The sequence below is a fragment of the Marmota marmota genome, unplaced genomic scaffold (assembly GCF_001458135.2).
Source record: "Marmota marmota marmota unplaced genomic scaffold, marMar, whole genome shotgun sequence".
NCBI classification, from domain to species: Eukaryota; Metazoa; Chordata; class Mammalia; order Rodentia; family Sciuridae; genus Marmota; species Marmota marmota.
In genome coordinates this window covers 10,791,447-10,807,194 of record NW_026000243.1, presented here as the reverse complement: position 1 = coordinate 10,807,194, position 15,748 = coordinate 10,791,447, and positions in this window count along the sequence as shown.

Here is a 15,748-nt window from a genome sequence, read left to right as displayed (position 1 = left end):
AAGGTTCCTCCTGAGAGCCCTCCCTCAATAAATCCCTGTTATATGAACCCCTATCTCAGAATCTTGTGTTTGGGGACCCTCCCCTTAATCAAATACAGACGGTTCCCAACATAACAATGGTTGAACTTAGGATTTTTCAGCTTTATGGTGGTGCAGAAGCTGCACACATTCAGTAGAAACTCTACTCAGAATTTTGAACTTTGATCCTTTCCAAGGCTAGTGATATGCAGTATGATTCGCTTTTGAAATGAGGGGCAGTGGCAGCAATCACCAGCGCTTACAGCCAACACCTATAGTGTATTGTGTTGCTGTGATATTTGATAGGTTAAGGGTATTAAATGCATTTTACACTTATGATATTTTCATCTTACAATGGGTTTATCAAGATGTAACCTTATTGGAATCAAGGAGCAACTGTAGTTTACTCAAGCAGAGTGTGTGTGTGTGTGTGTGTGTGTGTGTGTGTGTAAGAAGAAATGCTAGGATGGGAATCAGATTAATTCAACATATTGAATAGTTTCTGTGATGTATAGAACAAACACATTGATGGAGGAGATTCTGAAAGACCTCTTGGGAAGAGGCATGTGAACAAAGAGTGCAAAGGAGAGCAGCAATGCTGGAGGAAAGCAAAAACAACGGAATCTTTTGAATTGTTGCAATTTGGACCTTTAATGTGCCTGAGAGAGCTTATGTGTTGGACAATGCAGGAATTTTCAGAGGTGAAATTATTAGATTATGAGAGTTGTAATCTCATTAGTACATTAATTCATTTGATGGATTAACAATTTGAATAGACTGCTGCATGGTAATTAAAAGCAGGTGAACATGACTGGAGGCAGTCATAGTTTATGGGGGTGGGGTGTGCCCGTGGGGATTATGTCTTGTTCCTGGTTCCCTGCACACTCTCTGCTTCTTGGTTGCCATGAGCTGAGCAGCTGTTCTCCACTATGACCTTCTGCCATGATGTTCTACCTCACCTTAGGTCCAGTGCAATGAATTTGGCTGACTATGGACCGAACATCTAAAACTGTGAACCCCAAATAAACTTTTCCTCCTATAAGTCAAGCATTTGGTCAGGTATTTTGGTCACAGTGACAAAGAGCTGACCAACATATGAGTGAAAGCACCTTTGCCCAAGTTCCACAGTGAGCATGAGACCCAGGATTCAATACTTCTGATCCCAAAGGCTGCCTTTCCTTTGCCATATGGTCCTTCCTCTGAGCCCAGCTGACTGGGTAGAGACTGGGACATCCTTCCCACATCTTTCCTAACCTGAACATGTCAGGACATTGATTACCTGTATGCATGACTTACTTGTCTCTAAGATTACCTCAGCCACAGTGCCTTGTAGTTAAATGATTGATACTCACTAAATATCTGTTGAGTGGAGTTGACAACATAACTGCTCTTAACTCAGCTTGTACCTTGTATGTCAATGTTCATTGAAGGGAAAAACTCTAGGTTATTCAAGCACAAAAGGACTTACTACAGAAATTTCAGTGCTTACACAATGGTTGGAAGGGCAGAAGAAGTAGGTTAAGGGATGAGATTACTAGAATGATTCCCACGACAATAAAGGATTTGGGAAGCTGTAACTTTGATACTAACATGGGGGCTTATCCATCCAGATAGGAACTGCCCAGAGAAGCCTCTGAAGAACTGAAGATGGGAGAAGAGACAGTAAAAATCTTTGATGAGGCAGTCAGATGAAGAGGCTGCTGAAACTTTGTTTTTCAACTCAGAAAGTGAAAGACTGTTCTGACTTTGATAACCACAGCATCCAGGGCTTCAGGAAGAGTACCTCTGCCTCCGTTTGTCTTCCAAATCTTGTGTGAGTACATGCAGTTGGTGAAATCAAACGCACACCTGCAAACATAGATGAGAGGAGATTTGGGAAATGCTTTCCAGTTTTTCATACAGATGGTGGGGTGGTGATAATGACATGTGAATGATAGAGCAAACCATTGGGATCTCAAAAAGGCCTTCTTCTGTTAGATGGACTTTCTATTGTGTTGATCTGCAGGGAATGATAAAAAATTCCCCTCAGTCCATCACTCATAGCTAGTGGGGTGTGATGGATTCAGGGGGTATAGCTGATGGTTCTTATGTCCTCAAGGGAGGGTATGGAAAAAAAGAAGCTCTGAGTGAGGGGTGGGAATAGATTACACAGAAATGAATGTGAAGATCATGAAGACAGAGATTTCCATTTTCCATGCTGGGATGTAGGATCCAATGCTGGACAAGGTTTGGGCATGTTCATGGTACATGAGCAGCACTGAAAATGTCCTTTCTCAGACCTCATATATCTTATATCATCTGTTATAATCCTATTCACTTATTTTATTGTGGAGGAAGTAAGGCCCAGTGAGATGCAAGAACTTCCCAATGTTAGATAGAAAAATTAGTGTACAAAATTAGAGATGAAACTCAAAATTATACTTCTTTCATAGTTTGAAAAATATAAATGGAACTATTCTGAAAAGACCCTATATTTTATGTGAAACAGTACAATATTACTCCAAGTATATTGTGGTGAATTAAAGATTCATATTGTAAAATCTTAAAATATCAAGTAAAATAATTCAACAATAACAAAAAGAAAGATATATCTCAGACTTTTTCAAGATCTTCCCTTTGGATTTGAGAGGTCACAGAACCTGCATATTCTTCCAAGGGTCATTTTACTTCCAAGGTTCTTATCCGTCCCTGCAGAGTCTCATACTGAGAACTGTGAGGAGAGATGTAAAATTGTGGTCCAACCCTTTAAGCAGATTTAATAGGAGGACCCATCATTTAGAATTAAATAACTTTTAGAGCTACTCAGGTAGAAAACTGGCTTCTTGATGAGAGTTCTCCATTCCCCATGGAGTCTGTGAACATGTGCAGTATGATGGACAGTCATTTGTTGAGAATATCAATATGAAAATTTAGATGTTGAAAGAATGCAGGCAGGGAGTGACTTGGTCTCCCAGGATTTTCTACTTCTGATGTTTTGTGTTTCTATGACTTACATACTGGCATGAGGCCAGTGGCCTAGGGGTGTGTGTGTGAGGGATAGTAGATAAACTTGGCCACAGGGTGGGGGCAGTGTAGTATGAGGGCTTGGGCATCTTGGTAGTCCTATGCTGCCTTTTCTCTCCTTTGTACTTGGGTCCCCTTTTTTGTGCTGGATGGGAGTGGACTAATGACTGTCATCCTGTGTTGATATGTGTAAGATTTGGCACCTCATTTCCAATTGTTTGAGGCCTCAGGTGCAGATGTACTCCAAGCTCCTTTGAGAACAGAGGTGTAGAGAAAGCCCAGCTGAGTTGTAATGGACCTGTCTGCTGGAAAAGTGGTTGGGCATTTCTCCAACACCCCTAGAGACTGGAGGCCAAGATTAATAGGCAAGGCATATCCCAGAGGAGGGAAAGCAAGGGTCCTCCCTGGCAGAAGTGCTTCTTCTCAGAGGTGTGTGCTACAAGCAAGCATGCTGGGGTTGTCCCATCCATGATTGATAGGTAGTATGTGCTCCAGAGCATGCAGCTAGCAGGGGTCTTGGAAAGGGGATGGTGATGTATAAGAATTCTGCTTGTTTCTTGGCCAGAGCACATTTTTTTTGTGGTTCCAAAAGTGTCCTCTTCTTCTAGTCAGTGGCATGTGTATGTGTCTCTTTGTATGAGTGTACTTGTGTGCTTTTCAGTTATGTGTATAGACATGAGGGTGTCCATGTATGTATATGACACTATATATGTGCATGTGGATACCTAGGTGTGGCCCTACACACATACACACATACGTGTCCTTGTGCTTCTTGGGCAAAGGAATGAGTGCGTGTGTGCACTTGCGTGTATCTGTGTGTGCTTGCATATAGTCACATGTTCACAAACATTCAAAGTTTGGGAATACAGAACTCTGTTGGGCTTGTCTTGGGCCACTGGCTTCCAAGAGGGTGAGTTTGGATTTGTCCTCCCTTTCCCAGATCGATGGCATTGATCCAGGAGGAGTGAAGAATCGATTGTAATTTGGTTGGCGGGCCTGGCTCCAGAGTGTGTAAAGAGTAATTAGAGGGAGAGGAGCTAATGCAGAGGGCTGGGCCCACTGCCCTTGTTGGGGGCTGGTGGCCTCTGGGCATATTGAGGCATATTGAGGGAGACTCATTCTAGGAGACCCAGGCAATCCTTCCTTGAATTCGTGACCTCTAGCCCAGCCTTCTTTCCTCTGATGGACCCCGGATGAGCTCTGAGGAGACTCCCAGGGAGTGGTGTGGACTGGAGGCCAAGCTTCACGCAGTTGTGGGACCAGAATCTCCTGACAGATAATATATCTTTCATTCTCGTGCATTTTTTTACTTAATAATAAAATGTGTGTTCTTTATTCAAGTCTTCTGGCCTTTCAGTATGCTTTCACTTTTCTTGTTTGAAGCCTACATCATAATCATAAAGTGAGAAACAAGTATCATGCCCCATTTGATAGCTAAGGAAACAGAGACAAATATGTGTGACAATATGCCAAATTCCTGTGGTAAGTTAGTGGCAGGACTGGGTTCACTGAGTGTACCCTTATTGTAAGTTGAGGAGCCTCTGTAATTTACTTCAATGGTGTTCTTGTGTGTCTGTATACACGTGATTACAGGGTGACTTGAAAATTATCTTCAGAAATCAGATGAATTCAACCAATTGAACAGTTTCTATGAAGTACAAGGTTCTCCTATAATAGCGATTCTCAAATAAGTCAAAGAGCTTGTATATTTCAGGATCATCAGATCCTCATCTGGAAGAAGGCTAATGGGAAGTGAAGTAACCCAGGTGGCTTTAGAGAATGGTTCCTGCTACTATTAGGGCATTGGTTCCTCAAGCTGTAGAGTACCTGAGCCACTGGGAGGCTTTGCAGAGAGCAGGGACTCAAGTCCTGCCCCTGACTTCTGATTCAGTCTGTCTGGGGTTGGTCTGAGCTGAGATAGAATTTATTCTGTGTTCCATGTGATTCTTACGCAGGTGGCCCACGAGCTGTGTTTGGAGAAACAGGGAGTGAAAGGAAGAGAGAAATGTCAGGAACAGGGAGTACCAACTCAGGGCAAAGTGACTGTCAAGAGGGAAGCAGGAGTAATGGGGCATTCTGTATGCCAGTGGCAAGTAGAAAAAGAAGGGAAGCTTCTAGAGAGAATAGGAGAGCCCAGTCATGAATAGAGGGAGCAGTGGAGTGACAATTCTAAAACCCAGGCTAGCCTGAGGTTCACTGGGATTTTCCCCTAATATTTCTAACCTCCCTCATTTAGTGGAGGTTCCTGAAGACTCTCATTCCTTGGGATTTAGTGGAGAAGCTATTTCATTTTTCTTAGGCAAAAGGGAGATACAGGTGAAATTGGAGGGAAGCCCAATAGGAGATGGAAAAGGAGCGAGAGCAAAATAGAGAGCTTGGATTGCTTGGGTGCCTTCACTGCACTGCTAATGGTGACAGATTCACAGCCATTGCCATTAAATGCCTGAGATAATTTTGCCAGCTTGAGGAACACAAGAAAAGAACTCTGTCCTAATGGATTCATCAGGATGGAGAGGAAGGAAGGGGGGCCAGCCTGGGGAAGGGGAGGACTGCTCAGAATTCTAGAAGGAAAAGGAGTACTGGGAAAAAGTAAAAGCGGGGAGGTTGTAAGAGGGGTTTTGAACAAAGATCCTCCCTCCCTGGCCAGTGACTGTTCTGTCCTATATTGTGGTTAGCCAAGAACAGAGGCACAAAAAGATGGGACTTGTCCCTGTATATATACATAAAATGATTCTTTTCTGAGAATCAGGAATCTTCTATGGGAAGCAGTAGATTGTTTCAGACTGAGTCAGGTTGGAAGCCAAACAGATGTCTCTTTTTTCTTGAGAGATTTGCAAAAAAAGTTTCTGTTTTAATCAGCTTTTTTTTTTTTTTTTGACACTGTGACCAGCACAATTGTAGAGGAGGAAAAGTTTATTTGAGGGCCTATGGTTTCAGAGGTCTTAATCCATAGAAGACTGGCTCCATTTCTCAGGGCTTTGGGTGAGGCAGAACATCATGGCAGAAGAGTACGGTGGAGGGAAGCAGCTCACATGATGTTCAGAAAGCAGAGAGAGAAAAACTCCACTCTCCAGATACAAAATATGTACCCCATAGCCACACCCCCAATGAACCACTTCCTCCAGCCACACTCCACAGGCCTCCAGCTACCACCCAGTTAATCCCATCAGGGATTGATTAACTGATTAGGTTAAGGCTATAGCCCAACCATTTCTCCAAACCTTCCATTGTCTCACACATGAGCTTTTGGGGGACACCATATCTAAACAATAACAGTTCCTTATCTCCATGTCCTATTCTTGGAAACAGGAAAGATACCTTCTCTAATCTATTAAGGCCTCTTGACTTGGCTATATTTCTAAAACCTGTCCTGGGATGATTATGGGTTAATGAAGTGGTTCTCTTCTGATTAGTGATTCTCAATATGTTACAGAGCAGGTGACACATCGTGATGGGAATGTGGTCCAGGAGTGGTGATAGGAGGTACTGAAGGGGAAAAAAAGATTGTTGAGACAATGATTATAATTAACAGGTGACTTGAAAATTATTTTCAATTTCTATAAAGTAGTTTGGGCTTCAAGCTATAAATGCATTGACTAAGGAAAGAGGCAAAAATCATGCAAGGATGCATGGTTGCTTGTCCCTTTTGGTCCATCCTTTACCTATTTCTCGCTTCTCAGTGTGATATAGCAGTCCCAGATGGTACCCATCACCATCCTGATTCCTATATTTATTGCAGTTCTTACTCTTTGTACAATTACTTATCCATGAGCTAAGCTGGGATGCATAACAATATACCCCCATATTTGTATAATGCTTTGCAATCTTCAAAGAAGTTTTATACCTATGTGTCATTTGATGCACACAACATGCCATGAATGATGCAGTGCAATGTCATGAATTAAAAAACAGATTCTGCGAGGTTTTAGCCCTGTCGTTTTTCCTTCTATGGGTCTGCTCTTAGGCAAATATTTTTTATTTATTCCTCTATAAAATGGGCAGCATAACAGATCATTCCATTTAGTGTCATGCAAATTCAATGATTTAATCTTTATAAAGTGTTTATAGCAGGTATAGCATATGGGAAACTCAACATTTGTGTTAGTGTGATTATTGTGATCATTTCAGGTTAATAGAAGGAGAAACTAAGTCTCAGATGGGGTAAGTGGTTTGCCTACATCTTAGAGTTAATTTGGCAAGATTAGACTGGAACCCAGATCTGCCTCATGACTCTACAACATGGTAATGTCATGGCACCATGTTAATTAGTATGTTTACACAGACGATTCATCTTCTGATAGTGAAGTTCATGGGGATGGAAATCAGAGCCTTCATTATCTTTATTAAGAATCTATCATGTGACAAGTATTGTTCTGAGTGCTTTGTAGATTTTCAGTCATAGGGTCCTCAACAGCCCTGAGAGGTAGGCATTTTATTCCTTCTTATAAGACTCCTAGTTAAAGGGGTTGAAATTTGGTCATATCTGACTCTAGTTGCTCTTCTGGATGCAGATAATGGGCTTCAGTGTCTTGTAGCTCTGAGTACTGTGCAGGGGCTTCCTGTCCCTGCTATGAAAATGCTGTCCACAGTGCTGGAGGACTCAGGAGGACCCATGTGGTGGGGATTGCTTTCTTCTGTTCTCCCATTCTTCCTATCCTCAGACAAGAAGGGGGTGCTCTTTGATCTCATCCCCAGAGGCTCAGAAGCTAGTATGCTGTACAGATCGGAAAAGTCATATCTTTTCTCTTAACCTCTCTCTTCCTCTTTCCTGGGAGTGTGCAGACATGAGGATTTACCAATATACACAGAATGTTCAAGAGTGCACACGTGAGCCTGTACATGTTGAGCAGTATATGTCTTTGCCATATCTATATGTATCCCTCAGGTTCTCTACGGGGCCATATATAAGTGTGAAAGTGTGTGGGTGGGCAGGTCTGTATGTGGCAGCACAGCACCTGTCTGTGTGGGTGGTGTGAGAGTGTGTATGTGTGTGTGTGCGTGTGTGTGTTTCCCTGGAGTGTATGTGGTGTGGGGAGTGTGTGGGAGGAGGCTAACAACTGTGGTGTGTGCATTGCTGGCAGAACTGTAGTTGTGAGGAGTCCTAGTTTTCTCAGCTTCATCTTTATTCCCTCCCTGAATGGCAATGTGTGTAGCAATACATGCAGACATATATGTGCACAGACATGCTGAAGCTTTTTTAGACATGCTTTGCCCATATCCACTGAGTCATAAGTAACTCCTCATCATTATAGTGCAGTACTCAGATGTGCATGCAAACAACTAATGTTTGTTCACACAAAACATGAATGTACACACACATCTACCACGGAAGGCCCAAACAGAAAGTGCTGCACTGCTCCCTCCCTCCCTTGCTGAATATCTGTTCTCTCCCTTGGGAGTGACTTTCCTTGGCCTGGGTGTTTGGTAGATCCACTCACAGGGACTTGATCTTGGCATATTAAGGAGAGTTACTTGCCTACTGGCAGGACTGTGTTTCCTCCTAGAAAAGTGGATTTTTCCTCATTAACGCCAATTCAGGTTACATGAGCTCCTGCTGGTGCCACCTGCTGGTGAATGTCCCCTAGCATCTGTAGCTGGTGCAGGTTGGGGAGCTGGGTACCCCAGAGAGCAGACCTGGACAATGGGCTCTGGGCAAGGGTGAAGAAGGTGGATTTCATGTGAACAAGTGTTCTTGGAACAAAACTTGGGCAAAAAAAATGTTATAGAGCTATCCATGCTGGAGTTTTGGTGTGGGAAATCACAAGGTCCCATGTACAAAAACTGTGGTTCAATGTTTGTTAACTTCACAATGCACGAGGATGAAGCACACAGTTTCCAAGAGAATACCTTCAGAGGGTGTGGACTCTTTAGGTAACACATGTGATAATACAAAGAGATTCAGCTCATGACTGTGTGCAAGAGTGTCCTGCATTGATGTGTACATCTACACACATGTGATTTTGCATACATGAGTTTGTCCCTACAGCGAGTATGTGTGTACTGTGCTGCTTATGTGTGTTTGTTTGTGGAGATATATGGATTTCAGTTGTATTAATATAGCATATGGTAAAAGCCTGGGCATTTCTGACTATACCAAACTCTTTAATCTGAAGTCCTGAAAAAGTGTCAGCATTTTCTTCCACACTGTAAACTCCTGATCTCTTTCCTCAAAGGGAATCTTCACTTGATACTCAACCCTTCTTCCTTCTCTTCCTTTGTGCCCTTCTCTAAATGCCCATAATTTATAAGGTGGAGTTTGACTCTGTGGAATTTCACATACAGAGATTTCCCAGCTACCATCATCTCAGGGCCCAAGGCAGCTGAACCAACCCCTGATGTACTTCTCATCCACCAAGAGTGGATGATTTGCCAGAGTGGATGGTTTGCCATTCATCATTCAACCAAACCATCTACTCTGCTTCCTACCCCCACTATTTTTTTTTTTTTGCCGGGTACATGCCTCAAAGAATCTCTACAAAGGAACAGCAGCCTCGGGCAGAGAAAAGTCCCTTCTCCCTGCAGCAAATGCTCTTTTCAAACCAGCCTCCCTCATGTTGGAATGTCGCAGAAGCTGCTTGGTGCCCCTACATTAACCTTGGGAGGTTGCCAGGGGAGCAGCCTTCACAGCAGCCTGGCCCTCTGTCTTTCTTTTTTCTACATTCCTCCTTCTATCAGCTCATTGTACTGGATTCCTTATGAGGCTCTCTTTTCAGAGTCTAAACTGGCCTCCTCCCCCCCACTCCCTCAGGCTTCCCTGGCAGCTGTGCCTACCCCCAAGTCCATCTTTTTAAATTTTTTTTTATTTTACAAAGTTGATTTCCTAGAAAGGGATCATGTGTATTTGGTGGGGGAGTCTAGCTTCTAAGCCCTCTGAAGTTAGGGCTCTGGATAAACTCTTCTCCTTTCCCCCAATAGGTCCCATCACTAGTTATATATCCCTACCACCCCACCCTAGGAACACATCTTCTCATATATACCCAAAATCTCTCCTATAGAAAGAACTTCCTATGTCAGATGATTTTTGTCTCATTGTATGTTTGTCTTTGCTCTCTCATGTTGTCACTTGTTTCTAACCAACTAGAAGCAGATTCCAGGCAGTAGGCAGGCTCAGAGATTCAGCAGCATCCCCTAAATTTTAACCATGGCCATAGCAGCTGCAACTCATGGAATACATAGAAGCTATACTACGCTCTCCTCCCTGGGATTCTGATATATCTTGTGTACATAGCACCCCTTGAATGCCAACTGTGAACTGGTTCTGTACTAATGCTAAATTCACTCGACTCTGTGGAGCAACCCTATTGTCTACTAACTGCAAGTTCTGTGATGGCAAAGACGATGACTGCACTGATTATATGCACCCATAAATAATAATACATACTTGGAAGTGCAGGCTGCAGATTTAAAGGGTTGGACATTTATGAAATTCCTGATGAAGTTAATTAAATGTTTGGACATTTTTAGAATTCCCAGCAAGGGAGGTTACACAGCTTAAGGATATGCTGCTGGTGAGGTGAGGCAGGGATCAGACTCAGGTCTTCTGACTCTGAGGCCAGTTATCTCTCCTTAGACTGTATTTGCCTTGTGTCCAAGCACCATGGAAACTTGTTGCTGTGGTACCCTCTGTCATGGACATTTTCCAAGAATAAATCCAATTCTGTCTCTAGGCTCTCTGTACCACTCTGAAGCCCAGCAAAGTGGGGGGGGGTGGATAGAGAGAGAGAGGAGAGAGAGAGTCAGAGAGAGAGAGATAGGGAGAGAGAAGGAGAGAATTGAGAAGGGAGGTCTTGTGCTAGGGGGGCTGTGAAATCAGGATGGGGACAGAGGGGCAAGGGATGAATGATGGAATCACACTGAGGGTCAGAGTGGAGGCAGCAGGGGGAATGGAAGCTGACTGTTCCCTCTGACCTCTGGCTCCTGTCTGGTGGCCAGTCCCTCCCTTCCTGTCTCCTGCACCTGGTAGAGCGAGACTCATGCCAAGGCTCTGGGAAGGGGAGGGGAGCAAAGGCATAAAGATGCATTTGGCATCTCTCGACACTCACTCACAAGGCCCTTTTGTGTGGGGTTGAGAGCTAAGTGTGGAAAGGTCCAGGAATGAGAGGTCTGGGGTCTGATGGGTGCCAGAAATAGACCCCCCTCAAGTCCTCCAGCTGTGTCTCCCAGGCCTTTCCCCCTCTCCCCATCCCCAGCCCATCCAACTGTAATTCCAAAGCAGAAGCACAAATCTTCTGTCACCATTACAGGGGCTTTTTATTCAATGTTCCAGCCCCCACCTTGGTGTTCCTCAGCTTTGTTGGAGCACCTTAGGTTTTCCTTAGGACCTGCTTTAGTCAGTTTTTTTTTTTCTGCTGTGACCAAAAGACATGACAAGAACAACATAGAGGAGGAAAAAACAATTTTGTCACTCATGGTTTCAGAGGTCTCAGTCTCCACAGATGCAGACTCTAGTTGCTCTGAGCATGAGGCATGGCAGAACATTATGACAGAGGGCATGGAGGAGGAAAGTAGCTCAGGACATGGCACCAAGAGAAGGGGGAATGCTAGTTCTGCTCACCAGGGACAAAATATTAACTCAAAGTCACACCCTATGACCTACCTTCTCCAGCCATACCCTACCTTCAGTTTCCACTCAGTTAATCCCTATCAGGAGATTAATCCACTGGTTTGGTTATAATTCTCATCATCTAATCATTTCACCTCTAAAACTTCTTGCATTGTTTCATACATGAGCTTTATGGGGACACCTCATATCTAAACCATAAAAGGACAAAACATACTCCTCACCTCCTCCAGTTAACCCCTCCTCATCATCTGCTTATTCCAATTTGCCTACTCTTCATTCTGATCTTTCCCAACTGTGTATTTTTTCACTTACCCCAGAAGTCTCTATTCTGAACACAAAAACCCCTACTTTGTGCTACGGACTTCCTAGCCAGGTCAATTTATTATTGCCTCTGCACATCCATTTGCCTTGAATGCTTATTGAGTGTTCACTCTGGCCGAGGCACCAGGGATGCTTGGCATACCAGTTGCTGTCCTCTGCATGTTGCAGACCAGTGGTCTCCCTCTCCTGCAGGCTCATTTTGTCTACCCCATCTCTTAATTTTTGACGACTAAGCTCAGACTTGACTCAGCCTCACCAACTTGAACCATCTTCTTGCAGGTCTATTGCAATCAAGCTTGGGTGCTGGGATTTGGATATGATTTGTCCCCCAAGGATTCATGTGTTGAAATATTGCTCATTAGTGTGGTGGTGTTGAAAGTTGGCAGGACCTTTAATCTTTAGTTGTTGAGGACATGGGAAATACTCAGATCATTGAGGGAGCTGCCCTTGGAAGGAATTAAGGCAGTTCTTGTGAGACCTCTCACTAGAGTAAGTTGTAACAATGAGCCCCAAATCTGAAACCCTCTCTGGCTTCCTGGATTGCAGTAAATTCTCTCACTCCCACCATAATACAATCCATTGTTGGGCTCTTACCAGAGGCCAAACCAATGAAGTCACCTGATCTTAGATTTTTATCCTCCAAACCTGTGAGCTACATAGACATCTTTTCTTTATAAAGTTAAATCTCTCCCAGTATTCTATTATAGTAACAAAAATGGACAGGGCCACTATCTCTCTTGAGGTTCTATGTTGACAGAATTTAGTAATTGCTGTTCATGTGGTCAGCCTCAACTCTCCACCTAGATGCTAAGCTCCTGAGGTGATGAAGATGGTGGTTTTCACTACTATGTCTTCCACAATGCTTGGCATGGTGCTTATTTCAGATTGGTGTTCAGGGGCTACTGGTCCACTGAGAAAGTCCTTCTGTTGATTCTTTCTGGGCCTTGGTCCTTGGTCTCCCATTTCTGGTCTTCTAGTGTGAACTGCTCCTGGACTGAATTCACTATCTTCATTATTTTCTTTTTCCATCAACCTTTTGCCAGTTACAATGATGCCAGCTTTCTGACTTCATCATCTCACATGCTACATAGCTTCTATGCTATATTAGAATCCCTGGCCAAGAAATCCTTTGAGATAAAAGTCCAGGTTCAATTTGCCTCCTATATAGTATCACAGGGATATAAAACTTGGTTGTTGGGGAGTCTATGACAGAAAAACTTCCCATCAGAATGTTCAAATCCTTCTCTCCTGCAGACTTCAGTTCCTACCACATTCTACTGCTCCTTCTATGAATGGAAGAGGAAGAACTCAGTTGTAAGGGAATGGCCCAGACCTACAACCTACTAGGGCCAAAGCTTGCATGGTCCAGTAGAGACCTGACTTCTAGCTGTATTTTAGACTCCCATATGCCAGCGTGTGTACATGTGGATTACTGCTGCCCATCTGTACCTGCAAACCTCACTGATGGAGCCTTTACTCATGGGTGGGCACATGTATGCTCAGGTGGGCCAGAGTTGCCCAGGAAGCCTGAGCATCACACTTTCCATGAAGTGGTCTTTGGCAAGGTGAGGAATTGCTGAAGAGTGACAGTAGTGTGTTTCTGGGGGCAGTTCACAAATTTCACACAGAGCATTGAACCCCTTTTCTGCATTTCTAGATGAAGCCACAAAAACATGAAACATGTCTTCTCAGAGGTTGTTAAGAATTGACCTGGAACAGTGAGAAGAAAGAGGAGGAAGTTGAGGGTGCTATCTATCTGGTTTTCAAATAAGCTTATCCTAAATTATAGATCTACTTTCTGCCTTGGGAAAGACTTGTTCCTTTTTCAGCCAGAAAAGAAATGAATACAGTTTGACTAAAATTCCAGGAACTGGTTTCTTTATCACTTAATTTCTACTACATTGCCATAAACACATCTTTAAGAACTCCAACTTCAGGCTCAGCATGAAAGAATTCTGCTCTGTAAATATACATGTTCATACACACCTGTGCAGATTATAGAAGAGTGGCATCCATCACTTGCTTTCAGGTGAGCTGTATCTGATATATATGTGTGTGTGTGTGTATATATATACAAACACACACACATATGTGTATATATATATATATATATATATATATATATATATATATATATATATATACACATATGTGTGTGTGTGTGTGTTTATCTGTCTGTCTGTCTGTCTATCTATCTATCTATGCAATCTTAGACTGCATGCCCGCAATGGATGTGGTTCTGGTAGATCCTCTTCCTGGGTGTTATGGTTTGGATCTAAAAGTGTTCCTCAGTAAGCTTGTGTGTGAGACAATGCAGAAATATTTAGAGGTGTAATGATTAGATCATGAGAGCTGTAACCCACTTAGTGAATTAATCCATTTTATGAATTCATAATCTGAAAGGACTACAAACAAGGTGTCTACAAATTTTGAGTCTAAATGGATAAAATTTTGAGTCTAGATAGAAATCTAGAACCATTCCCACCATGCCTGTCCAAATTGTAAATACATGCACAAGCAAATGACTTGTTATTTTAAGCCACTACATTATTTGAGGATGGGTTTTTGTATTACAAGATAACTTATACAGTTTTCTAATCATATAAGTCCTAACACTGTACTGAGTGTTAACTGTAGTCAGGTAGGGTGTAGCTGGAGGAAGTATTTTACCGGGGGCATGCCTTCGTGGTTTATATTTTGTCCCTGGTGCCTTGATGTCTCTCTTTCTGATTCTTAGCTGCCACAAGTTGACAGCTTTCCTTTACCACACACTTCCACCATGATGTTTTGCTTCACCTAACGTCCAGAGCAATGAATTTTAAGATTAGATATTCATGTTTTAGATTCTCATGGTTGGACTGAGACCTCTGAAACTGTGAGCCAAAATAAACTTTTCCTCCTTTAAGTTGTTCTGGTCAGGTACTTTGAAAATCTGACTAACATACTGGGCTATGGACTCATCTGGACAAGATGTCATGAAATGATCCTATAGTGGTCCCAACAGGTATCACATGCCAAGAAGGACTGTTTCAGTCTCTTGAGTCATTCAGCATCATCCAACAAGACTTCAGGAGTAATTGCAACTGAGGAGGAGAACTCTATAAGTCTTTAAGAACTAATGTTTGGGGCTGGGGATGTAATTCAGAGGTACAACACTTGCCTAGCATCCACAAGGCCATGGGTTCAAGTCCCAGCACCACAAAACAACAACAACAACAACAACACAAATAACAACAGCAACAATGACCCACTTATTTTTGAAGAGGGAAAGGTGGACTATTAAAATAGCTACTTGGGTCCATAAAAACAACTTATGATCCTAGGTCACCTGCCCAAGAGACCAACAACTATTGGCAGAGAAGGAAGCCAAACAAGGTATCTACAAATTTTGAGTCTAAATGGATAAAATTTTGAGTCTACATAGAAATTTTTCATAATAAGAAGGTTTGAGAAACTTGCAGAGCTTTTCTCCACTTCACCTGCATCAGATCTTAAGATTAGTTTTTTATATTTTGGAGACCCAATTTCCTTTATTTTCTTCTCTTCTAAGTTGTTTTAAAACATGCTGACTGGTATCTCTGTATATTTCACAAGGTGAAAGGTGTAGTATTTTATCAGGGCTAAGGGCACATCCTCAGGACCTGGGATTGAATTAAAGCATCAGGTCCAGATACTGTATGTCAAGCTCTTTATGACGGTTAATTTTAGGTGTCAACATGACTTCGTTAAGGGGTACTCAGATAGCTGGCAAAACATTATTTTGTGTGTGTGTATGTCTATGAGGTTGTTTCCCTCAAATGAATGAAAATTTGAATCAGTAGACTGAGTAAAGAAGGTCCACCC